Source organism: Atractosteus spatula, chromosome 1 (genome assembly GCF_055471065.1).
Source record: "Atractosteus spatula isolate fAtrSpa1 chromosome 1, fAtrSpa1.hap1, whole genome shotgun sequence".
Classification (NCBI taxonomy): Eukaryota; Metazoa; Chordata; class Actinopteri; order Semionotiformes; family Lepisosteidae; genus Atractosteus; species Atractosteus spatula.
The window spans coordinates 73,355,332-73,379,285 of record NC_142706.1 but is presented as its reverse complement, the minus strand read 5'-3'; the positions used below and the strand labels follow the sequence as shown (position 1 = coordinate 73,379,285).

Sequence of the window (23,954 nt, the reverse complement as noted above, 5' to 3'; positions counted from 1 at the left end):
ACTGGAGGTTTCTGTCTTGTGAACACTTGCCTTGTGCTCCTCCGTGCAGTTTGTTTGTCCTGCTCCAGTGCGGGACAAGAGCAGGGCAAGCCAACTGAAGGGAGCACATTCGCCAACATCCAGGCACGCACTGAGTTCGAAAGCGGCTCCTTTCCAAAGAATCGCACATGAACGATCCCTCAGTCCCGCCCAGGGGGCACGGCGCCCCCGCCACACAGCTTCAAGTAGCGAGTCCGGCGCCCCGGCTTGCGCTTACGGCCACACCACCCTGAACACGCCCGATCTCGTCTGATCTCGGAAGCTAAGCAGGGTCGGGCCTGGTTAGTACTTGGATGGGAGACCGCCTGGGAATACCAGGTGCTGTAAGCTTTTGCTCTCTCGGCCAGCGGGGGTCGCCGTTGGTGCCGTAGGCTTTGGGAGGAAGAACTCGAGTATGGACATTTATTTCCCGAAAATACCAAACATTTCAATCTTCCCACTTTTGTTTCCTTCGGCAACGCTGACTGGCAAACGGTATCGCGACGGTCGTCCACTTTCTAGGCATGCCAGTTCAGAAAGAGAAGCTCCCTCACATCCCTTCAGATGCTCAAGAAAAATGATCGATATCCTGATCTCTAAAGATGGCTCTTTTAATGGCATGCGTGTGATTCGTATTAGGAAAAAAACACGTTTGTAAAACGAATATCGAAGCTGCCTCTAAATCTGCAATTGAAGGTCAGTCAATAAACAACTCGTTTTTCGTAGAAATATACATATATTCATTTATAACCCATTTCATTCATTGAGCACAGATTCTCCAACAAAATGAGCAGGGATGGATTCAGAGTGAGCAGAAAAAAAGGGAAAAACCGAGTTAAGAACAAGAAAGCATAGCGTATGTCTGTAACGGGCACTAAAACGAGTACCATGTCGTCTGCCGGTGCTCGTGAATAACCCCAGGGCATCTTTCTAATAACCCCCCTCCATGAAGCGGTTTCACCAGCATGTTGTGCTGCTCACGGGGGGGGGCTGCCGAGCGCGGAAGCCCAGCACAGCTCCCCAGCACACAGCAAAGCCGCCTGCACTGCCGCATCTGTTATTGGACCAAGCACACCAGGGGAGAGCGCGAACGCAGTCCCCCACTACCAGAAATTATGCAGTCGAGATTCCCACATTTGGGGAATTCGCAGGGGTCAGCACAGCCGGAGTGCAATGGCCGAGCCTCGCCCTGGGTGAACCTCCTTCTTGATCAAGGTATCTCCCCTGCCAGGTAAGTATGAGTTGTACAGGCCCCTGCAAGCGGCCCGCACCCACAGCACAGCACTCGCAGCCTAGGCCAGCTCCTCGCCCTGCACGCCACCGCCTCCTGCTGGGCCCACTCTTTCGCACACTCACACGCCACACCAACACTCAAAAGTGTGGGGAAAACGAGAAAACGAGCGCGCCGTTTCCTACACATCTGCAGTCGCCATTTCGCCATCGCAGCATGTCCCGGGATGCAATTCGGCCTCATTTACATATCACCAGACCGGCAGATCGCTACGCAAGCTCGCGACGTGCGCCTGCCACACACCGAACAAACACCGGAGCCTCTTCAGCAATTTCCGAAAAACGCGCCTGCTCGCCTGCCCCCAAGGCTCCGTCTCTTACCTGCTCTCCAGAGCCTGCTGCCTTCCGTGCTTTTCCCTCGGCACCGCTGCACCGCACCGCACACAGCTCCTGCAGCGGGGGGAGAAAGTTTCCACGCTCCGCCGCAGGGAAGGCTCGCTCCGTGCGCACACGTCCTTTCAATGCCAGTTCAACAAGTGCTCCGCATTAGCAGCGTCGGGGCTCCGGCGTGTCGCGCCTCACCTCACCTCGCACAGCCCCCTTCCTTCAATGTCTGGCGCTGGGCACGCCCCGCTCTCCTCCACCTCATCTTATCGCGTGTGACCTCCGACAATGGCCACAATGCCGGGGAATGGCACCTGTAAAGTGTTAATTGGGGCACAGGAACAGCCCGCCTCGTCTCGGGGGCCGGCTTCAAAGACAATACAGCAAGCACAGCGGGGCGGGGGAAGAAGACGACACGACACTCGCAGGCACATTCAGCTCCGGCGGGAACGAGTCCTCCGTCGGTCTTTTCAAGTGCTGAGAGCCGAGTAATCCCCGGTGACTAGGTCTCACCCTGCGACTCTCGACTGGGCTCACCCACGGCAGCCCAGCAGGTGTGAGCCCGGCCGGCACCCGGATGGGAGATTCCCCCCGGGAAAGCTCAGGTTGCTGCTGCTGCTCCTGCGAGAGGGGTGACTGGGACCAGTAGGGAGCGCTCACCCTGCGGGCTGTGTGGCTCTCTTATGCCCCAGCATCCTCATGGCGACACTCTGCTGCACAAACAGGCGCCGTCCTTCGGGGGAGGCGTAAAACCGAGGTGTCCTGACCCTCCTTGGCCATTCCAAATCCCAGGGCGTCTCTCAAGAAAGAGTCACGGGGGTGTTACCCATCAGTCGGGCTCTCCTCCTAATCCCCGTCTCACCTGTAACAATCAATGATGAGGCCCCCTGTCCCGTGATATTGTACTTGTCTCCTGGCCGCTGGCTGGCGCCGTGAGATTTAGTGCTCGCGCAAGAGACCGGGGCAGGGCGCGAACGCGGCCCCCCGCCCCCCGCCCCCCACAAAGTGTGCGCTCCAGGTTCCCTCTCGGGGCTCTGCAGCACAGCGTCCCGGCGCTTCCTCCTCGCCGGCCGCCGGGACAGCGGAAAGGCAGCGAGAAGGAGCCTCTTGCTCTGACGCCGCAAGGCCACAAGAGGGCGGAGGCGCCGCGCGTCTGGCCGACGTGTAGGGCCGGTGCGCTTTATGTGCCGAAATAAAACGCGACAGCCCAGAAATGTTTTCAGAGTGCTGTGCACTGGAGGTTTCTGTCTTGTGAACACTTGCCTTGTGCTCCTCCGTGCAGTTTGTTTGTCCTGCTCCAGTGCGGGACAAGAGCAGGGCAAGCCAACTGAAGGGAGCACATTCGCCAACATCCAGGCACGCACTGAGTTCGAAAGCGGCTCCTTTCCAAAGAATCGCACATGAACGATCCCTCAGTCCCGCCCAGGGGGCACGGCGCCCCCGCCACACAGCTTCAAGTAGCGAGTCCGGCGCCCCGGCTTGCGCTTACGGCCACACCACCCTGAACACGCCCGATCTCGTCTGATCTCGGAAGCTAAGCAGGGTCGGGCCTGGTTAGTACTTGGATGGGAGACCGCCTGGGAATACCAGGTGCTGTAAGCTTTTGCTCTCTCGGCCAGCGGGGGTCGCCGTTGGTGCCGTAGGCTTTGGGAGGAAGAACTCGAGTATGGACATTTATTTCCCGAAAATACCAAACATTTCAATCTTCCCACTTTTGTTTCCTTCGGCAACGCTGACTGGCAAACGGTATCGCGACGGTCGTCCACTTTCTAGGCATGCCAGTTCAGAAAGAGAAGCTCCCTCACATCCCTTCAGATGCTCAAGAAAAATGATCGATATCCTGATCTCTAAAGATGGCTCTTTTAATGGCATGCGTGTGATTCGTATTAGGAAAAAAACACGTTTGTAAAACGAATATCAAAGCTGCCTCTAAATCTGCAATTGAAGGTCAGTCAATAAACAACTCGTTTTTCGTAGAAATATACATATATTCATTTATAACCCATTTCATTCATTGAGCACAGATTCTCCAACAAAATGAGCAGGGATGGATTCAGAGTGAGCAGAAAAAAAGGGAAAAACCGAGTTAAGAACAAGAAAGCATAGCGTATGTCTGTAACGGGCACTAAAACGAGTACCATGTCGTCTGCCGGTGCTCGTGAATAACCCCAGGGCATCTTTCTAATAACCCCCCTCTATGAAGCGGTTTCACCAGCATGTTGTGCTGCTCACGGGGGGGGACTGCCGAGCGCGGAAGCCCAGCACAGCTCCCCAGCACACAGCAAAGCCGCCTGCACTGCCGCATCTGTTATTGGACCAAGCACACCAGGGGAGAGCGAGAACGCAGTCCCCCACTACCAGAAATTATGCAGTCGAGATTCCCACATTTGGGGAATTCGCAGGGGTCAGCACAGCCGGAGTGCAATGGCCGAGCCTCGCCCTGGGTGAATCTCCTTCTTGATCAAGGTATCTCCCCTGCCAGGTAAGTATGAGTTGTACAGGCCCCTGCAAGCGGCCCGCACCCACAGCACAGCACTCGCAGCCTAGGCCAGCTCCTCGCCCTGCACGCCACCGCCTCCTGCTGGGCCCACTCTTTCGCACACTCACACGCCACACCAACACTCAAAAGTGTGGGGAAAACGAGAAAACGAGCGCGCCGTTTCCTACACATCTGCAGTCGCCATTTCGCCATCGCAGCATGTCCCGGGATGCAATTCGGCCTCATTTACATATCACCAGACCGGCAGATCGCTACGCAAGCTCGCGACGTGCGCCTGCCACACACCGAACAAACACCGGAGCCTCTTCAGCAATTTCCGAAAAACGCGCCTGCTCGCCTGCCCCCAAGGCTCCGTCTCTTACCTGCTCTCCAGAGCCTGCTGCCTTCCGTGCTTTTCCCTCGGCACCGCTGCACCGCACCGCACACAGCTCCTGCAGCGGGGGGAGAAAGTTTCCACGCTCCGCCGCAGGGAAGGCTCGCTCCGTGCGCACACGTCCTTTCAATGCCAGTTCAACAAGTGCTCCGCATTAGCAGCGTCGGGGCTCCGGCGTGTCGCGCCTCACCTCACCTCGCACAGCCCCCTTCCTTCAATGTCTGGCGCTGGGCACGCCCCGCTCTCCTCCACCTCATCTTATCGCGTGTGACCTCCGACAATGGCCACAATGCCGGGGAATGGCACCTGTAAAGTGTTAATTGGGGCACAGGAACAGCCCGCCTCGTCTCGGGGGCCGGCTTCAAAGACAATACAGCAAGCACAGCGGGGCGGGGGAAGAAGACGACACGACACTCGCAGGCACATTCAGCTCCGGCGGGAACGAGTCCTCCGTCGGTCTTTTCAAGTGCTGAGAGCCGAGTAATCCCCGGTGACTAGGTCTCACCCTGCGACTCTCGACTGGGCTCACCCACGGCAGCCCAGCAGGTGTGAGCCCGGCCGGCACCCGGATGGGAGATTCCCCCCGGGAAAGCTCAGGTTGCTGCTGCTGCTCCTGCGAGAGGGGTGACTGGGACCAGTAGGGAGCGCTCACCCTGCGGGCTGTGTGGCTCTCTTATGCCCCAGCATCCTCATGGCGACACTCTGCTGCACAAACAGGCGCCGTCCTTCGGGGGAGGCGTAAAACCGAGGTGTCCTGACCCTCCTTGGCCATTCCAAATCCCAGGGCGTCTCTCAAGAAAGAGTCACGGGGGTGTTACCCATCAGTCGGGCTCTCCTCCTAATCCCCGTCTCACCTGTAACAATCAATGATGAGGCCCCCTGTCCCGTGATATTGTACTTGTCTCCTGGCCGCTGGCTGGCGCCGTGAGATTTAGTGCTCGCGCAAGAGACCGGGGCAGGGCGCGAACGCGGCCCCCCGCCCCCCGCCCCCCACAAAGTGTGCGCTCCAGGTTCCCTCTCGGGGCTCTGCAGCACAGCGTCCCGGCGCTTCCTCCTCGCCGGCCGCCGGGACAGCGGAAAGGCAGCGAGAAGGAGCCTCTTGCTCTGACGCCGCAAGGCCACAAGAGGGCGGAGGCGCCGCGCGTCTGGCCGACGTGTAGGGCCGGTGCGCTTTATGTGCCGAAATAAAACGCGACAGCCCAGAAATGTTTTCAGAGTGCTGTGCACTGGAGGTTTCTGTCTTGTGAACACTTGCCTTGTGCTCCTCCGTGCAGTTTGTTTGTCCTGCTCCAGTGCGGGACAAGAGCAGGGCAAGCCAACTGAAGGGAGCACATTCGCCAACATCCAGGCACGCACTGAGTTCGAAAGCGGCTCCTTTCCAAAGAATCGCACATGAACGATCCCTCAGTCCCGCCCAGGGGGCACGGCGCCCCCGCCACACAGCTTCAAGTAGCGAGTCCGGCGCCCCGGCTTGCGCTTACGGCCACACCACCCTGAACACGCCCGATCTCGTCTGATCTCGGAAGCTAAGCAGGGTCGGGCCTGGTTAGTACTTGGATGGGAGACCGCCTGGGAATACCAGGTGCTGTAAGCTTTTGCTCTCTCGGCCAGCGGGGGTCGCCGTTGGTGCCGTAGGCTTTGGGAGGAAGAACTCGAGTATGGACATTTATTTCCCGAAAATACCAAACATTTCAATCTTCCCACTTTTGTTTCCTTCGGCAACGCTGACTGGCAAACGGTATCGCGACGGTCGTCCACTTTCTAGGCATGCCAGTTCAGAAAGAGAAGCTCCCTCACATCCCTTCAGATGCTCAAGAAAAATGATCGATATCCTGATCTCTAAAGATGGCTCTTTTAATGGCATGCGTGTGATTCGTATTAGGAAAAAAACACGTTTGTAAAACGAATATCGAAGCTGCCTCTAAATCTGCAATTGAAGGTCAGTCAATAAACAACTCGTTTTTCGTAGAAATATACATATATTCATTTATAACCCATTTCATTCATTGAGCACAGATTCTCCAACAAAATGAGCAGGGATGGATTCAGAGTGAGCAGAAAAAAAGGGAAAAACCGAGTTAAGAACAAGAAAGCATAGCGTATGTCTGTAACGGGCACTAAAACGAGTACCATGTCGTCTGCCGGTGCTCGTGAATAACCCCAGGGCATCTTTCTAATAACCCCCCTCTATGAAGCGGTTTCACCAGCATGTTGTGCTGCTCACGGGGGGGGGCTGCCGAGCGCGGAAGCCCAGCACAGCTCCCCAGCACACAGCAAAGCCGCCTGCACTGCCGCATCTGTTATTGGACCAAGCACACCAGGGGAGAGCGCGAACGCAGTCCCCCACTACCAGAAATTATGCAGTCGAGATTCCCACATTTGGGGAATTCGCAGGGGTCAGCACAGCCGGAGTGCAATGGCCGAGCCTCGCCCTGGGTGAACCTCCTTCTTGATCAAGGTATCTCCCCTGCCAGGTAAGTATGAGTTGTACAGGCCCCTGCAAGCGGCCCGCACCCACAGCACAGCACTCGCAGCCTAGGCCAGCTCCTCGCCCTGCACGCCACCGCCTCCTGCTGGGCCCACTCTTTCGCACACTCACACGCCACACCAACACTCAAAAGTGTGGGGAAAACGAGAAAACGAGCGCGCCGTTTCCTACACATCTGCAGTCGCCATTTCGCCATCGCAGCATGTCCCGGGATGCAATTCGGCCTCATTTACATATCACCAGACCGGCAGATCGCTACGCAAGCTCGCGACGTGCGCCTGCCACACACCGAACAAACACCGGAGCCTCTTCAGCAATTTCCGAAAAACGCGCCTGCTCGCCTGCCCCCAAGGCTCCGTCTCTTACCTGCTCTCCAGAGCCTGCTGCCTTCCGTGCTTTTCCCTCGGCACCGCTGCACCGCACCGCACACAGCTCCTGCAGCGGGGGGAGAAAGTTTCCACGCTCCGCCGCAGGGAAGGCTCGCTCCGTGCGCACACGTCCTTTCAATGCCAGTTCAACAAGTGCTCCGCATTAGCAGCGTCGGGGCTCCGGCGTGTCGCGCCTCACCTCACCTCGCACAGCCCCCTTCCTTCAATGTCTGGCGCTGGGCACGCCCCGCTCTCCTCCACCTCATCTTATCGCGTGTGACCTCCGACAATGGCCACAATGCCGGGGAATGGCACCTGTAAAGTGTTAATTGGGGCACAGGAACAGCCCGCCTCGTCTCGGGGGCCGGCTTCAAAGACAATACAGCAAGCACAGCGGGGCGGGGGAAGAAGACGACACGACACTCGCAGGCACATTCAGCTCCGGCGGGAACGAGTCCTCCGTCGGTCTTTTCAAGTGCTGAGAGCCGAGTAATCCCCGGTGACTAGGTCTCACCCTGCGACTCTCGACTGGGCTCACCCACGGCAGCCCAGCAGGTGTGAGCCCGGCCGGCACCCGGATGGGAGATTCCCCCCGGGAAAGCTCAGGTTGCTGCTGCTGCTCCTGCGAGAGGGGTGACTGGGACCAGTAGGGAGCGCTCACCCTGCGGGCTGTGTGGCTCTCTTATGCCCCAGCATCCTCATGGCGACACTCTGCTGCACAAACAGGCGCCGTCCTTCGGGGGAGGCGTAAAACCGAGGTGTCCTGACCCTCCTTGGCCATTCCAAATCCCAGGGCGTCTCTCAAGAAAGAGTCACGGGGGTGTTACCCATCAGTCGGGCTCTCCTCCTAATCCCCGTCTCACCTGTAACAATCAATGATGAGGCCCCCTGTCCCGTGATATTGTACTTGTCTCCTGGCCGCTGGCTGGCGCCGTGAGATTTAGTGCTCGCGCAAGAGACCGGGGCAGGGCGCGAACGCGGCCCCCCGCCCCCCGCCCCCCACAAAGTGTGCGCTCCAGGTTCCCTCTCGGGGCTCTGCAGCACAGCGTCCCGGCGCTTCCTCCTCGCCGGCCGCCGGGACAGCGGAAAGGCAGCGAGAAGGAGCCTCTTGCTCTGACGCCGCAAGGCCACAAGAGGGCGGAGGCGCCGCGCGTCTGGCCGACGTGTAGGGCCGGTGCGCTTTATGTGCCGAAATAAAACGCGACAGCCCAGAAATGTTTTCAGAGTGCTGTGCACTGGAGGTTTCTGTCTTGTGAACACTTGCCTTGTGCTCCTCCGTGCAGTTTGTTTGTCCTGCTCCAGTGCGGGACAAGAGCAGGGCAAGCCAACTGAAGGGAGCACATTCGCCAACATCCAGGCACGCACTGAGTTCGAAAGCGGCTCCTTTCCAAAGAATCGCACATGAACGATCCCTCAGTCCCGCCCAGGGGGCACGGCGCCCCCGCCACACAGCTTCAAGTAGCGAGTCCGGCGCCCCGGCTTGCGCTTACGGCCACACCACCCTGAACACGCCCGATCTCGTCTGATCTCGGAAGCTAAGCAGGGTCGGGCCTGGTTAGTACTTGGATGGGAGACCGCCTGGGAATACCAGGTGCTGTAAGCTTTTGCTCTCTCGGCCAGCGGGGGTCGCCGTTGGTGCCGTAGGCTTTGGGAGGAAGAACTCGAGTATGGACATTTATTTCCCGAAAATACCAAACATTTCAATCTTCCCACTTTTGTTTCCTTCGGCAACGCTGACTGGCAAACGGTATCGCGACGGTCGTCCACTTTCTAGGCATGCCAGTTCAGAAAGAGAAGCTCCCTCACATCCCTTCAGATGCTCAAGAAAAATGATCGATATCCTGATCTCTAAAGATGGCTCTTTTAATGGCATGCGTGTGATTCGTATTAGGAAAAAAACACGTTTGTAAAACGAATATCAAAGCTGCCTCTAAATCTGCAATTGAAGGTCAGTCAATAAACAACTCGTTTTTCGTAGAAATATACATATATTCATTTATAACCCATTTCATTCATTGAGCACAGATTCTCCAACAAAATGAGCAGGGATGGATTCAGAGTGAGCAGAAAAAAAGGGAAAAACCGAGTTAAGAACAAGAAAGCATAGCGTATGTCTGTAACGGGCACTAAAACGAGTACCATGTCGTCTGCCGGTGCTCGTGAATAACCCCAGGGCATCTTTCTAATAACCCCCCTCTATGAAGCGGTTTCACCAGCATGTTGTGCTGCTCACGGGGGGGGACTGCCGAGCGCGGAAGCCCAGCACAGCTCCCCAGCACACAGCAAAGCCGCCTGCACTGCCGCATCTGTTATTGGACCAAGCACACCAGGGGAGAGCGAGAACGCAGTCCCCCACTACCAGAAATTATGCAGTCGAGATTCCCACATTTGGGGAATTCGCAGGGGTCAGCACAGCCGGAGTGCAATGGCCGAGCCTCGCCCTGGGTGAACCTCCTTCTTGATCAAGGTATCTCCCCTGCCAGGTAAGTATGAGTTGTACAGGCCCCTGCAAGCGGCCCGCACCCACAGCACAGCACTCGCAGCCTAGGCCAGCTCCTCGCCCTGCACGCCACCGCCTCCTGCTGGGCCCACTCTTTCGCGCACTCACACGCCACACCAACACTCAAAAGTGTGGGGAAAACGAGAAAACGAGCGCGCCGTTTCCTACACATCTGCAGTCGCCATTTCGCCATCGCAGCATGTCCCGGGATGCAATTCGGCCTCATTTACATATCACCAGACCGGCAGATCGCTACGCAAGCTCGCGACGTGCGCCTGCCACACACCGAACAAACACCGGAGCCTCTTCAGCAATTTCCGAAAAACGCGCCTGCTCGCCTGCCCCCAAGGCTCCGTCTCTTACCTGCTCTCCAGAGCCTGCTGCCTTCCGTGCTTTTCCCTCGGCACCGCTGCACCGCACCGCACACAGCTCCTGCAGCGGGGGGAGAAAGTTTCCACGCTCCGCCGCAGGGAAGGCTCGCTCCGTGCGCACACGTCCTTTCAATGCCAGTTCAACAAGTGCTCCGCATTAGCAGCGTCGGGGCTCCGGCGTGTCGCGCCTCACCTCACCTCGCACAGCCCCCTTCCTTCAATGTCTGGCGCTGGGCACGCCCCGCTCTCCTCCACCTCATCTTATCGCGTGTGACCTCCGACAATGGCCACAATGCCGGGGAATGGCACCTGTAAAGTGTTAATTGGGGCACAGGAACAGCCCGCCTCGTCTCGGGGGCCGGCTTCAAAGACAATACAGCAAGCACAGCGGGGCGGGGGAAGAAGACGACACGACACTCGCAGGCACATTCAGCTCCGGCGGGAACGAGTCCTCCGTCGGTCTTTTCAAGTGCTGAGAGCCGAGTAATCCCCGGTGACTAGGTCTCACCCTGCGACTCTCGACTGGGCTCACCCACGGCAGCCCAGCAGGTGTGAGCCCGGCCGGCACCCGGATGGGAGATTCCCCCCGGGAAAGCTCAGGTTGCTGCTGCTGCTCCTGCGAGAGGGGTGACTGGGACCAGTAGGGAGCGCTCACCCTGCGGGCTGTGTGGCTCTCTTATGCCCCAGCATCCTCATGGCGACACTCTGCTGCACAAACAGGCGCCGTCCTTCGGGGGAGGCGTAAAACCGAGGTGTCCTGACCCTCCTTGGCCATTCCAAATCCCAGGGCGTCTCTCAAGAAAGAGTCACGGGGGTGTTACCCATCAGTCGGGCTCTCCTCCTAATCCCCGTCTCACCTGTAACAATCAATGATGAGGCCCCCTGTCCCGTGATATTGTACTTGTCTCCTGGCCGCTGGCTGGCGCCGTGAGATTTAGTGCTCGCGCAAGAGACCGGGGCAGGGCGCGAACGCGGCCCCCCGCCCCCCGCCCCCCACAAAGTGTGCGCTCCAGGTTCCCTCTCGGGGCTCTGCAGCACAGCGTCCCGGCGCTTCCTCCTCGCCGGCCGCCGGGACAGCGGAAAGGCAGCGAGAAGGAGCCTCTTGCTCTGACGCCGCAAGGCCACAAGAGGGCGGAGGCGCCGCGCGTCTGGCCGACGTGTAGGGCCGGTGCGCTTTATGTGCCGAAATAAAACGCGACAGCCCAGAAATGTTTTCAGAGTGCTGTGCACTGGAGGTTTCTGTCTTGTGAACACTTGCCTTGTGCTCCTCCGTGCAGTTTGTTTGTCCTGCTCCAGTGCGGGACAAGAGCAGGGCAAGCCAACTGAAGGGAGCACATTCGCCAACATCCAGGCACGCACTGAGTTCGAAAGCGGCTCCTTTCCAAAGAATCGCACATGAACGATCCCTCAGTCCCGCCCAGGGGGCACGGCGCCCCCGCCACACAGCTTCAAGTAGCGAGTCCGGCGCCCCGGCTTGCGCTTACGGCCACACCACCCTGAACACGCCCGATCTCGTCTGATCTCGGAAGCTAAGCAGGGTCGGGCCTGGTTAGTACTTGGATGGGAGACCGCCTGGGAATACCAGGTGCTGTAAGCTTTTGCTCTCTCGGCCAGCGGGGGTCGCCGTTGGTGCCGTAGGCTTTGGGAGGAAGAACTCGAGTATGGACATTTATTTCCCGAAAATACCAAACATTTCAATCTTCCCACTTTTGTTTCCTTCGGCAACGCTGACTGGCAAACGGTATCGCGACGGTCGTCCACTTTCTAGGCATGCCAGTTCAGAAAGAGAAGCTCCCTCACATCCCTTCAGATGCTCAAGAAAAATGATCGATATCCTGATCTCTAAAGATGGCTCTTTTAATGGCATGCGTGTGATTCGTATTAGGAAAAAAACACGTTTGTAAAACGAATATCGAAGCTGCCTCTAAATCTGCAATTGAAGGTCAGTCAATAAACAACTCGTTTTTCGTAGAAATATACATATATTCATTTATAACCCATTTCATTCATTGAGCACAGATTCTCCAACAAAATGAGCAGGGATGGATTCAGAGTGAGCAGAAAAAAAGGGAAAAACCGAGTTAAGAACAAGAAAGCATAGCGTATGTCTGTAACGGGCACTAAAACGAGTACCATGTCGTCTGCCGGTGCTCGTGAATAACCCCAGGGCATCTTTCTAATAACCCCCCTCTATGAAGCGGTTTCACCAGCATGTTGTGCTGCTCACGGGGGGGGGCTGCCGAGCGCGGAAGCCCAGCACAGCTCCCCAGCACACAGCAAAGCCGCCTGCACTGCCGCATCTGTTATTGGACCAAGCACACCAGGGGAGAGCGCGAACGCAGTCCCCCACTACCAGAAATTATGCAGTCAAGATTCCCACATTTGGGGAATTCGCAGGGGTCAGCACAGCCGGAGTGCAATGGCCGAGCCTCGCCCTGGGTGAACCTCCTTCTTGATCAAGGTATCTCCCCTGCCAGGTAAGTATGAGTTGTACAGGCCCCTGCAAGCGGCCCGCACCCACAGCACAGCACTCGCAGCCTAGGCCAGCTCCTCGCCCTGCACGCCACCGCCTCCTGCTGGGCCCACTCTTTCGCACACTCACACGCCACACCAACACTCAAAAGTGTGGGGAAAACGAGAAAACGAGCGCGCCGTTTCCTACACATCTGCAGTCGCCATTTCGCCATCGCAGCATGTCCCGGGATGCAATTCGGCCTCATTTACATATCACCAGACCGGCAGATCGCTACGCAAGCTCGCGACGTGCGCCTGCCACACACCGAACAAACACCGGAGCCTCTTCAGCAATTTCCGAAAAACGCGCCTGCTCGCCTGCCCCCAAGGCTCCGTCTCTTACCTGCTCTCCAGAGCCTGCTGCCTTCCGTGCTTTTCCCTCGGCACCGCTGCACCGCACCGCACACAGCTCCTGCAGCGGGGGGAGAAAGTTTCCACGCTCCGCCGCAGGGAAGGCTCGCTCCGTGCGCACACGTCCTTTCAATGCCAGTTCAACAAGTGCTCCGCATTAGCAGCGTCGGGGCTCCGGCGTGTCGCGCCTCACCTCACCTCGCACAGCCCCCTTCCTTCAATGTCTGGCGCTGGGCACGCCCCGCTCTCCTCCACCTCATCTTATCGCGTGTGACCTCCGACAATGGCCACAATGCCGGGGAATGGCACCTGTAAAGTGTTAATTGGGGCACAGGAACAGCCCGCCTCGTCTCGGGGGCCGGCTTCAAAGACAATACAGCAAGCACAGCGGGGCGGGGGAAGAAGACGACACGACACTCGCAGGCACATTCAGCTCCGGCGGGAACGAGTCCTCCGTCGGTCTTTTCAAGTGCTGAGAGCCGAGTAATCCCCGGTGACTAGGTCTCACCCTGCGACTCTCGACTGGGCTCACCCACGGCAGCCCAGCAGGTGTGAGCCCGGCCGGCACCCGGATGGGAGATTCCCCCCGGGAAAGCTCAGGTTGCTGCTGCTGCTCCTGCGAGAGGGGTGACTGGGACCAGTAGGGAGCGCTCACCCTGCGGGCTGTGTGGCTCTCTTATGCCCCAGCATCCTCATGGCGACACTCTGCTGCACAAACAGGCGCCGTCCTTCGGGGGAGGCGTAAAACCGAGGTGTCCTGACCCTCCTTGGCCATTCCAAATCCCAGGGCGTCTCTCAAGAAAGAGTCACGGGGGTGTTACCCATCAGTCGGGCTCTCCTCCTAATCCCCGTCTCACCTGTAACAATCAATGATGAGGCCCCCTGTCCCGTGATATTGTACTTGTCTCCTGGCCGCTGGCTGGCGCCGTGAGATTTAGTGCTCGCGCAAGAGACCGGGGCAGGGCGCGAACGCGGCCCCCCGCCCCCCGCCCCCCACAAAGTGTGCGCTCCAGGTTCCCTCTCGGGGCTCTGCAGCACAGCGTCCCGGCGCTTCCTCCTCGCCGGCCGCCGGGACAGCGGAAAGGCAGCGAGAAGGAGCCTCTTGCTCTGACGCCGCAAGGCCACAAGAGGGCGGAGGCGCCGCGCGTCTGGCCGACGTGTAGGGCCGGTGCGCTTTATGTGCCGAAATAAAACGCGACAGCCCAGAAATGTTTTCAGAGTGCTGTGCACTGGAGGTTTCTGTCTTGTGAACACTTGCCTTGTGCTCCTCCGTGCAGTTTGTTTGTCCTGCTCCAGTGCGGGACAAGAGCAGGGCAAGCCAACTGAAGGGAGCACATTCGCCAACATCCAGGCACGCACTGAGTTCGAAAGCGGCTCCTTTCCAAAGAATCGCACATGAACGATCCCTCAGTCCCGCCCAGGGGGCACGGCGCCCCCGCCACACAGCTTCAAGTAGCGAGTCCGGCGCCCCGGCTTGCGCTTACGGCCACACCACCCTGAACACGCCCGATCTCGTCTGATCTCGGAAGCTAAGCAGGGTCGGGCCTGGTTAGTACTTGGATGGGAGACCGCCTGGGAATACCAGGTGCTGTAAGCTTTTGCTCTCTCGGCCAGCGGGGGTCGCCGTTGGTGCCGTAGGCTTTGGGAGGAAGAACTCGAGTATGGACATTTATTTCCCGAAAATACCAAACATTTCAATCTTCCCACTTTTGTTTCCTTCGGCAACGCTGACTGGCAAACGGTATCGCGACGGTCGTCCACTTTCTAGGCATGCCAGTTCAGAAAGAGAAGCTCCCTCACATCCCTTCAGATGCTCAAGAAAAATGATCGATATCCTGATCTCTAAAGATGGCTCTTTTAATGGCATGCGTGTGATTCGTATTAGGAAAAAAACACGTTTGTAAAACGAATATCGAAGCTGCCTCTAAATCTGCAATTGAAGGTCAGTCAATAAACAACTCGTTTTTCGTAGAAATATACATATATTCATTTATAACCCATTTCATTCATTGAGCACAGATTCTCCAACAAAATGAGCAGGGATGGATTCAGAGTGAGCAGAAAAAAAGGGAAAAACCGAGTTAAGAACAAGAAAGCATAGCGTATGTCTGTAACGGGCACTAAAACGAGTACCATGTCGTCTGCCGGTGCTCGTGAATAACCCCAGGGCATCTTTCTAATAACCCCCCTCTATGAAGCGGTTTCACCAGCATGTTGTGCTGCTCACGGGGGGGGGCTGCCGAGCGCGGAAGCCCAGCACAGCTCCCCAGCACACAGCAAAGCCGCCTGCACTGCCGCATCTGTTATTGGACCAAGCACACCAGGGGAGAGCGCGAACGCAGTCCCCCACTACCAGAAATTATGCAGTCGAGATTCCCACATTTGGGGAATTCGCAGGGGTCAGCACAGCCGGAGTGCAATGGCCGAGCCTCGCCCTGGGTGAACCTCCTTCTTGATCAAGGTATCTCCCCTGCCAGGTAAGTATGAGTTGTACAGGCCCCTGCAAGCGGCCCGCACCCACAGCACAGCACTCGCAGCCTAGGCCAGCTCCTCGCCCTGCACGCCACCGCCTCCTGCTGGGCCCACTCTTTCGCACACTCACACGCCACACCAACACTCAAAAGTGTGGGGAAAACGAGAAAACGAGCGCGCCGTTTCCTACACATCTGCAGTCGCCATTTCGCCATCGCAGCATGTCCCGGGATGCAATTCGGCCTCATTTACATATCACCAGACCGGCAGATCGCTACGCAAGCTCGCGACGTGCGCCTGCCACACACCGAACAAACACCGGAGCCTCTTCAGCAATTTCCGAAAAACGCGCCTGCTCGCCTGCCCCCAAGGCTCCGTCTCTTACCTGCTCTCCAGAGCCTGCTGCCTTCCGTGCTTTTCCCTCGGCACCGCTGCACCGCACCGCACACAGCTCCTGCAGCGGGGGGAGAAAGTTTCCACGCTCCGCCGCAGGGAAGGCTCGCTCCGTGCGCACACGTCCTTTCAATGCCAGTTCAACAAGTGCTCCGCATTAGCAGCGTCGGGGCTCCGGCGTGTCGCGCCTCACCTCACCTCGCACAGCCCCCTTCCTTCAATGTCTGGCGCTGGGCACGCCCCGCTCTCCTCCACCTCATCTTATCGCGTGTGACCTCCGACAATGGCCACAATGCCGGGGAATGGCACCTGTAAAGTGTTAATTGGGGCACAGGAACAGCCCGCCTCGTCTCGGGGGCCGGCTTCAAAGACAATACAGCAAGCACAGCGGGGCGGGGGAAGAAGACGACACGACACTCGCAGGCACATTCAGCTCCGGCGGGAACGAGTCCTCCGTCGGTCTTTTCAAGTGCTGAGAGCCGAGTAATCCCCGGTGACTAGGTCTCACCCTGCGACTCTCGACTGGGCTCAACCACGGCAGCCCAGCAGGTGTGAGCCCGGCCGGCACCCGGATGGGAGATTCCCCCCGGGAAAGCTCAGGTTGCTGCTGCTGCTCCTGCGAGAGGGGTGACTGGGACCAGTAGGGAGCGCTCACCCTGCGGGCTGTGTGGCTCTCTTATGCCCCAGCATCCTCATGGCGACACTCTGCTGCACAAACAGGCGCCGTCCTTCGGGGGAGGCGTAAAACCGAGGTGTCCTGACCCTCCTTGGCCATTCCAAATCCCAGGGCGTCTCTCAAGAAAGAGTCACGGGGGTGTTACCCATCAGTCGGGCTCTCCTCCTAATCCCCGTCTCACCTGTAACAATCAATGATGAGGCCCCCTGTCCCGTGATATTGTACTTGTCTCCTGGCCGCTGGCTGGCGCCGTGAGATTTAGTGCTCGCGCAAGAGACCGGGGCAGGGCGCGAACGCGGCCCCCCGCCCCCCGCCCCCCACAAAGTGTGCGCTCCAGGTTCCCTCTCGGGGCTCTGCAGCACAGCGTCCCGGCGCTTCCTCCTCGCCGGCCGCCGGGACAGCGGAAAGGCAGCGAGAAGGAGCCTCTTGCTCTGACGCCGCAAGGCCACAAGAGGGCGGAGGCGCCGCGCGTCTGGCCGACGTGTAGGGCCGGTGCGCTTTATGTGCCGAAATAAAACGCGACAGCCCAGAAATGTTTTCAGAGTGCTGTGCACTGGAGGTTTCTGTCTTGTGAACACTTGCCTTGTGCTCCTCCGTGCAGTTTGTTTGTCCTGCTCCAGTGCGGGACAAGAGCAGGGCAAGCCAACTGAAGGGAGCACATTCGCCAACATCCAGGCACGCACTGAGTTCGAAAGCGGCTCCTTTCCAAAGAATCGCACATGAACGATCCCTCAGTCCCGCCCAGGGGGCACGGCGCCCCCGCCACACAGCTTCAAGTAGCGAGTCCGGCGCCCCGGCTTGCGCTTACGGCCACACCACCCTGAACACGCCCGATCTCGTCTGATCTCGGAAGCTAAGCAGGGTCGGGCCTGGTTAGTACTTGGATGGGAGACCGCCTGGGAATACCAGGTGCTGTAAGCTTTTGCTCTCTCGGCCAGCGGGGGTCGCCGTTGGTGCCGTAGGCTTTGGGAGGAAGAACTCGAGTATGGACATTTATTTCCCGAAAATACCAAACATTTCAATCTTCCCACTTTTGTTTCCTTCGGCAACGCTGACTGGCAAACGGTATCGCGACGGTCGTCCACTTTCTAGGCATGCCAGTTCAGAAAGAGAAGCTCCCTCACATCCCTTCAGATGCTCAAGAAAAATGATCGATATCCTGATCTCTAAAGATGGCTCTTTTAATGGCATGCGTGTGATTCGTATTAGGAAAAAAACACGTTTGTAAAACGAATATCGAAGCTGCCTCTAAATCTGCAATTGAAGGTCAGTCAATAAACAACTCGTTTTTCGTAGAAATATACATATATTCATTTATAACCCATTTCATTCATTGAGCACAGATTCTCCAACAAAATGAGCAGGGATGGATTCAGAGTGAGCAGAAAAAAAGGGAAAAACCGAGTTAAGAACAAGAAAGCATAGCGTATGTCTGTAACGGGCACTAAAACGAGTACCATGTCGTCTGCCGGTGCTCGTGAATAACCCCCCTCTATGAAGCGGTTTCACCAGCATGTTGTGCTGCTCACGGGGGGGGGCTGCCGAGCGCGGAAGCCCAGCACAGCTCCCCAGCACACAGCAAAGCCGCCTGCACTGCCGCATCTGTTATTGGACCAAGCACACCAGGGGAGAGCGCGAACGCAGTCCCCCACTACCAGAAATTATGCAGTCGAGATTCCCACATTTGGGGAATTCGCAGGGGTCAGCACAGCCGGAGTGCAATGGCCGAGCCTCGCCCTGGGTGAACCTCCTTCTTGATCAAGGTATCTCCCCTGCCAGGTAAGTATGAGTTGTACAGGCCCCTGCAAGCGGCCCGCACCCACAGCACAGCACTCGCAGCCTAGGCCAGCTCCTCGCCCTGCACGCCACCGCCTCCTGCTGGGCCCACTCTTTCGCACACTCACACGCCACACCAACACTCAAAAGTGTGGGGAAAACGAGAAAACGAGCGCGCCGTTTCCTACACATCTGCAGTCGCCATTTCGCCATCGCAGCATGTCCCGGGATGCAATTCGGCCTCATTTACATATCACCAGACCGGCAGATCGCTACGCAAGCTCGCGACGTGCGCCTGCCACACACCGAACAAACACCGGAGCCTCTTCAGCAATTTCCGAAAAACGCGCCTGCTCGCCTGCCCCCAAGGCTCCGTCTCTTACCTGCTCTCCAGAGCCTGCTGCCTTCCGTGCTTTTCCCTCGGCACCGCTGCACCGCACCGCACACAGCTCCTGCAGCGGGGGGAGAAAGTTTCCACGCTCCGCCGCAGGGAAGGCTCGCTCCGTGCGCACACGTCCTTTCAATGCCAGTTCAACAAGTGCTCCGCATTAGCAGCGTCGGGGCTCCGGCGTGTCGCGCCTCACCTCACCTCGCACAGCCCCCTTCCTTCAATGTCTGGCGCTGGGCACGCCCCGCTCTCCTCCACCTCATCTTATCGCGTGTGACCTCCGACAATGGCCACAATGCCGGGGAATGGCACCTGTAAAGTGTTAATTGGGGCACAGGAACAGCCCGCCTCGTCTCGGGGGCCGGCTTCAAAGACAATACAGCAAGCACAGCGGGGCGGGGGAAGAAGACGACACGACACTCGCAGGCACATTCAGCTCCGGCGGGAACGAGTCCTCCGTCGGTCTTTTCAAGTGCTGAGAGCCGAGTAATCCCCGGTGACTAGGTCTCACCCTGCGACTCTCGACTGGGCTCACCCACGGCAGCCCAGCAGGTGTGAGCCCGGCCGGCACCCGGATGGGAGATTCCCCCCGGGAAAGCTCAGGTTGCTGCTGCTGCTCCTGCGAGAGGGGTGACTGGGACCAGTAGGGAGCGCTCACCCTGCGGGCTGTGTGGCTCTCTTATGCCCCAGCATCCTCATGGCGACACTCTGCTGCACAAACAGGCGCCGTCCTTCGGGGGAGGCGTAAAACCGAGGTGTCCTGACCCTCCTTGGCCATTCCAAATCCCAGGGCGTCTCTCAAGAAAGAGTCACGGGGGTGTTACCCATCAGTCGGGCTCTCCTCCTAATCCCCGTCTCACCTGTAACAATCAATGATGAGGCCCCCTGTCCCGTGATATTGTACTTGTCTCCTGGCCGCTGGCTGGCGCCGTGAGATTTAGTGCTCGCGCAAGAGACCGGGGCAGGGCGCGAACGCGGCCCCCCGCCCCCCGCCCCCCACAAAGTGTGCGCTCCAGGTTCCCTCTCGGGGCTCTGCAGCACAGCGTCCCGGCGCTTCCTCCTCGCCGGCCGCCGGGACAGCGGAAAGGCAGCGAGAAGGAGCCTCTTGCTCTGACGCCGCAAGGCCACAAGAGGGCGGAGGCGCCGCGCGTCTGGCCGACGTGTAGGGCCGGTGCGCTTTATGTGCCGAAATAAAACGCGACAGCCCAGAAATGTTTTCAGAGTGCTGTGCACTGGAGGTTTCTGTCTTGTGAACACTTGCCTTGTGCTCCTCCGTGCAGTTTGTTTGTCCTGCTCCAGTGCGGGACAAGAGCAGGGCAAGCCAACTGAAGGGAGCACATTCGCCAACATCCAGGCACGCACTGAGTTCGAAAGCGGCTCCTTTCCAAAGAATCGCACATGAACGATCCCTCAGTCCCGCCCAGGGGGCACGGCGCCCCCGCCACACAGCTTCAAGTAGCGAGTCCGGCGCCCCGGCTTGCGCTTACGGCCACACCACCCTGAACACGCCCGATCTCGTCTGATCTCGGAAGCTAAGCAGGGTCGGGCCTGGTTAGTACTTGGATGGGAGACCGCCTGGGAATACCAGGTGCTGTAAGCTTTTGCTCTCTCGGCCAGCGGGGGTCGCCGTTGGTGCCGTAGGCTTTGGGAGGAAGAACTCGAGTATGGACATTTATTTCCCGAAAATACCAAACATTTCAATCTTCCCACTTTTGTTTCCTTCGGCAACGCTGACTGGCAAACGGTATCGCGACGGTCGTCCACTTTCTAGGCATGCCAGTTCAGAAAGAGAAGCTCCCTCACATCCCTTCAGATGCTCAAGAAAAATGATCGATATCCTGATCTCCAAAGATGGCTCTTTTAATGGCATGCGTGTGATTCGTATTAGGAAAAAAACACGTTTGTAAAACGAATATCGAAGCTGCCTCTAAATCTGCAATTGAAGGTCAGTCAATAAACAACTCGTTTTTCGTAGAAATATACATATATTCATTTATAACCCATTTCATTCATTGAGCACAGATTCTCCAACAAAATGAGCAGGGATGGATTCAGAGTGAGCAGAAAAAAAGGGAAAAACCGAGTTAAGAACAAGAAAGCATAGCGTATGTCTGTAACGGGCACTAAAACGAGTACCATGTCGTCTGCCGGTGCTCGTGAATAACCCCCCTCTATGAAGCGGTTTCACCAGCATGTTGTGCTGCTCACGGGGGGGGGCTGCCGAGCGCGGAAGCCCAGCACAGCTCCCCAGCACACAGCAAAGCCGCCTGCACTGCCGCATCTGTTATTGGACCAAGCACACCAGGGGAGAGCGCGAACGCAGTCCCCCACTACCAGAAATTATGCAGTCGAGATTCCCACATTTGGGGAATTCGCAGGGGTCAGCACAGCCGGAGTGCAATGGCCGAGCCTCGCCCTGGGTGAACCTCCTTCTTGATCAAGGTATCTCCCCTGCCAGGTAAGTATGAGTTGTACAGGCCCCTGCAAGCGGCCCGCACCCACAGCACAGCACTCGCAGCCTAGGCCAGCTCCTCGCCCTGCACGCCACCGCCTCCTGCTGGGCCCACTCTTTCGCACACTCACACGCCACACCAACACTCAAAAGTGTGGGGAAAACGAGAAAACGAGCGCGCCGTTTCCTACACATCTGCAGTCGCCATTTCGCCATCGCAGCATGTCCCGGGATGCAATTCGGCCTCATTTACATATCACCAGACCGGCAGATCGCTACGCAAGCTCGCGACGTGCGCCTGCCACACACCGAACAAACACCGGAGCCTCTTCAGCAATTTCCGAAAAACGCGCCTGCTCGCCTGCCCCCAAGGCTCCGTCTCTTACCTGCTCTCCAGAGCCTGCTGCCTTCCGTGCTTTTCCCTCGGCACCGCTGCACCGCACCGCACACAGCTCCTGCAGCGGGGGGAGAAAGTTTCCACGCTCCGCCGCAGGGAAGGCTCGCTCCGTGCGCACACGTCCTTTCAATGCCAGTTCAACAAGTGCTCCGCATTAGCAGCGTCGGGGCTCCGGCGTGTCGCGCCTCACCTCACCTCGCACAGCCCCCTTCCTTCAATGTCTGGCGCTGGGCACGCCCCGCTCTCCTCCACCTCATCTTATCGCGTGTGACCTCCGACAATGGCCACAATGCCGGGGAATGGCACCTGTAAAGTGTTAATTGGGGCACAGGAACAGCCCGCCTCGTCTCGGGGGCCGGCTTCAAAGACAATACAGCAAGCACAGCGGGGCGGGGGAAGAAGACGACACGACACTCGCAGGCACATTCAGCTCCGGCGGGAACGAGTCCTCCGTCGGTCTTTTCAAGTGCTGAGAGCCGAGTAATCCCCGGTGACTAGGTCTCACCCTGCGACTCTCGACTGGGCTCACCCACGGCAGCCCAGCAGGTGTGAGCCCGGCCGGCACCCGGATGGGAGATTCCCCCCGGGAAAGCTCAGGTTGCTGCTGCTGCTCCTGCGAGAGGGGTGACTGGGACCAGTAGGGAGCGCTCACCCTGCGGGCTGTGTGGCTCTCTTATGCCCCAGCATCCTCATGGCGACACTCTGCTGCACAAACAGGCGCCGTCCTTCGGGGGAGGCGTAAAACCGAGGTGTCCTGACCCTCCTTGGCCATTCCAAATCCCAGGGCGTCTCTCAAGAAAGAGTCACGGGGGTGTTACCCATCAGTCGGGCTCTCCTCCTAATCCCCGTCTCACCTGTAACAATCAATGATGAGGCCCCCTGTCCCGTGATATTGTACTTGTCTCCTGGCCGCTGGCTGGCGCCGTGAGATTTAGTGCTCGCGCAAGAGACCGGGGCAGGGCGCGAACGCGGCCCCCCGCCCCCCGCCCCCCACAAAGTGTGCGCTCCAGGTTCCCTCTCGGGGCTCTGCAGCACAGCGTCCCGGCGCTTCCTCCTCGCCGGCCGCCGGGACAGCGGAAAGGCAGCGAGAAGGAGCCTCTTGCTCTGACGCCGCAAGGCCACAAGAGGGCGGAGGCGCCGCGCGTCTGGCCGACGTGTAGGGCCGGTGCGCTTTATGTGCCGAAATAAAACGCGACAGCCCAGAAATGTTTTCAGAGTGCTGTGCACTGGAGGTTTCTGTCTTGTGAACACTTGCCTTGTGCTCCTCCGTGCAGTTTGTTTGTCCTGCTCCAGTGCGGGACAAGAGCAGGGCAAGCCAACTGAAGGGAGCACATTCGCCAACATCCAGGCACGCACTGAGTTCGAAAGCGGCTCCTTTCCAAAGAATCGCACATGAACGATCCCTCAGTCCCGCCCAGGGGGCACGGCGCCCCCGCCACACAGCTTCAAGTAGCGAGTCCGGCGCCCCGGCTTGCGCTTACGGCCACACCACCCTGAACACGCCCGATCTCGTCTGATCTCGGAAGCTAAGCAGGGTCGGGCCTGGTTAGTACTTGGATGGGAGACCGCCTGGGAATACCAGGTGCTGTAAGCTGTTGCTCTCTTGGCCAGCGGGGGTCGCCGTTGGTGCCGTAGGCTTTGGGAGGAAGAACTCGAGTATGGACATTTATTTCCCGAAAATACCAAACATTTCAATCTTCCCACTTTTGTTTCCTTCGGCAACGCTGACTGGCAAACGGTATCGCGACGGTCGTCCACTTTCTAGGCATGCCAGTTCAGAAAGAGAAGCTCCCTCACATCCCTTCAGATGCTCAAGAAAAATGATCGATATCCTGATCTCTAAAGATGGCTCTTTTAATGGCATGCGTGTGATTCGTATTAGGAAAAAAACACGTTTGTAAAACGAATATCGAAGCTGCCTCTAAATCTGCAATTGAAGGTCAGTCAATAAACAACTCGTTTTTCGTAGAAATATACATATATTCATTTATAACCCATTTCATTCATTGAGCACAGATTCTCCAACAAAATGAGCAGGGATGGATTCAGAGTGAGCAGAAAAAAAGGGAAAAACCGAGTTAAGAACAAGAAAGCATAGCGTATGTCTGTAACGGGCACTAAAACGAGTACCATGTCGTCTGCCGGTGCTCGTGAATAACCCCAGGGCATCTTTCTAATAACCCCCCTCTATGAAGCGGTTTCACCAGCATGTTGTGCTGCTCACGGGGGGGGGCTGCCGAGCGCGGAAGCCCAGCACAGCTCCCCAGCACACAGCAAAGCCGCCTGCACTGCCGCATCTGTTA

At 58.0% G+C, this 23,954-nt stretch overlaps 17 non-coding genes across 17 annotated transcripts; 9 read left to right on the top strand and 8 right to left on the bottom strand.

Annotated features, from left to right (window-relative positions):
- Nucleotides 1–250: 250 nt before the first annotated feature.
- LOC148841911 (5S ribosomal RNA) lies at nt 251–369 on the top strand. Its single transcript, XR_016093661.1, has one exon. It is a non-coding gene; the product is annotated as a 5S ribosomal RNA (ribosomal RNA).
- A 724-nt stretch (nt 370–1,093) lies between these two features.
- Nucleotides 1,094–1,257, bottom strand: LOC148841910 (U1 spliceosomal RNA). The gene has a single exon (XR_016091575.1). It is a non-coding gene; the product is annotated as a U1 spliceosomal RNA (small nuclear RNA).
- Nucleotides 1,258–3,115: 1,858 nt separating this feature from the next.
- On the top strand, nt 3,116–3,234 carry LOC148841909 (5S ribosomal RNA). The gene has a single exon (XR_016093660.1). It is a non-coding gene; the product is annotated as a 5S ribosomal RNA (ribosomal RNA).
- Nucleotides 3,235–3,958: 724 nt separating this feature from the next.
- Nucleotides 3,959–4,122, bottom strand: LOC148841908 (U1 spliceosomal RNA). The gene has a single exon (XR_016091675.1). It is a non-coding gene; the product is annotated as a U1 spliceosomal RNA (small nuclear RNA).
- A 1,858-nt stretch (nt 4,123–5,980) lies between these two features.
- On the top strand, nt 5,981–6,099 carry LOC148841907 (5S ribosomal RNA). The gene has a single exon (XR_016093659.1). It is a non-coding gene; the product is annotated as a 5S ribosomal RNA (ribosomal RNA).
- Nucleotides 6,100–6,823: 724 nt separating this feature from the next.
- On the bottom strand, nt 6,824–6,987 carry LOC148841906 (U1 spliceosomal RNA). The gene has a single exon (XR_016091574.1). It is a non-coding gene; the product is annotated as a U1 spliceosomal RNA (small nuclear RNA).
- Nucleotides 6,988–8,845: 1,858 nt separating this feature from the next.
- On the top strand, nt 8,846–8,964 carry LOC148841905 (5S ribosomal RNA). Its single transcript, XR_016093658.1, has one exon. It is a non-coding gene; the product is annotated as a 5S ribosomal RNA (ribosomal RNA).
- Nucleotides 8,965–9,688: 724 nt separating this feature from the next.
- On the bottom strand, nt 9,689–9,852 carry LOC148841904 (U1 spliceosomal RNA). Its single transcript, XR_016091623.1, has one exon. It is a non-coding gene; the product is annotated as a U1 spliceosomal RNA (small nuclear RNA).
- Nucleotides 9,853–11,710: 1,858 nt separating this feature from the next.
- On the top strand, nt 11,711–11,829 carry LOC148841903 (5S ribosomal RNA). The gene has a single exon (XR_016093657.1). It is a non-coding gene; the product is annotated as a 5S ribosomal RNA (ribosomal RNA).
- Nucleotides 11,830–12,553: 724 nt separating this feature from the next.
- Nucleotides 12,554–12,717, bottom strand: LOC148841902 (U1 spliceosomal RNA). The gene has a single exon (XR_016091622.1). It is a non-coding gene; the product is annotated as a U1 spliceosomal RNA (small nuclear RNA).
- Nucleotides 12,718–14,575: 1,858 nt separating this feature from the next.
- LOC148841901 (5S ribosomal RNA) lies at nt 14,576–14,694 on the top strand. The gene has a single exon (XR_016093656.1). It is a non-coding gene; the product is annotated as a 5S ribosomal RNA (ribosomal RNA).
- Nucleotides 14,695–15,418: 724 nt separating this feature from the next.
- Nucleotides 15,419–15,582, bottom strand: LOC148841900 (U1 spliceosomal RNA). Its single transcript, XR_016091573.1, has one exon. It is a non-coding gene; the product is annotated as a U1 spliceosomal RNA (small nuclear RNA).
- Nucleotides 15,583–17,440: 1,858 nt separating this feature from the next.
- Nucleotides 17,441–17,559, top strand: LOC148841899 (5S ribosomal RNA). Its single transcript, XR_016093655.1, has one exon. It is a non-coding gene; the product is annotated as a 5S ribosomal RNA (ribosomal RNA).
- A 702-nt stretch (nt 17,560–18,261) lies between these two features.
- On the bottom strand, nt 18,262–18,425 carry LOC148841898 (U1 spliceosomal RNA). The gene has a single exon (XR_016091569.1). It is a non-coding gene; the product is annotated as a U1 spliceosomal RNA (small nuclear RNA).
- A 1,858-nt stretch (nt 18,426–20,283) lies between these two features.
- LOC148841897 (5S ribosomal RNA) lies at nt 20,284–20,402 on the top strand. The gene has a single exon (XR_016093654.1). It is a non-coding gene; the product is annotated as a 5S ribosomal RNA (ribosomal RNA).
- Nucleotides 20,403–21,104: 702 nt separating this feature from the next.
- Nucleotides 21,105–21,268, bottom strand: LOC148841896 (U1 spliceosomal RNA). Its single transcript, XR_016091568.1, has one exon. It is a non-coding gene; the product is annotated as a U1 spliceosomal RNA (small nuclear RNA).
- Nucleotides 21,269–23,126: 1,858 nt separating this feature from the next.
- On the top strand, nt 23,127–23,245 carry LOC148841895 (5S ribosomal RNA). The gene has a single exon (XR_016093653.1). It is a non-coding gene; the product is annotated as a 5S ribosomal RNA (ribosomal RNA).
- Nucleotides 23,246–23,954: the final 709 nt, after the last annotated feature.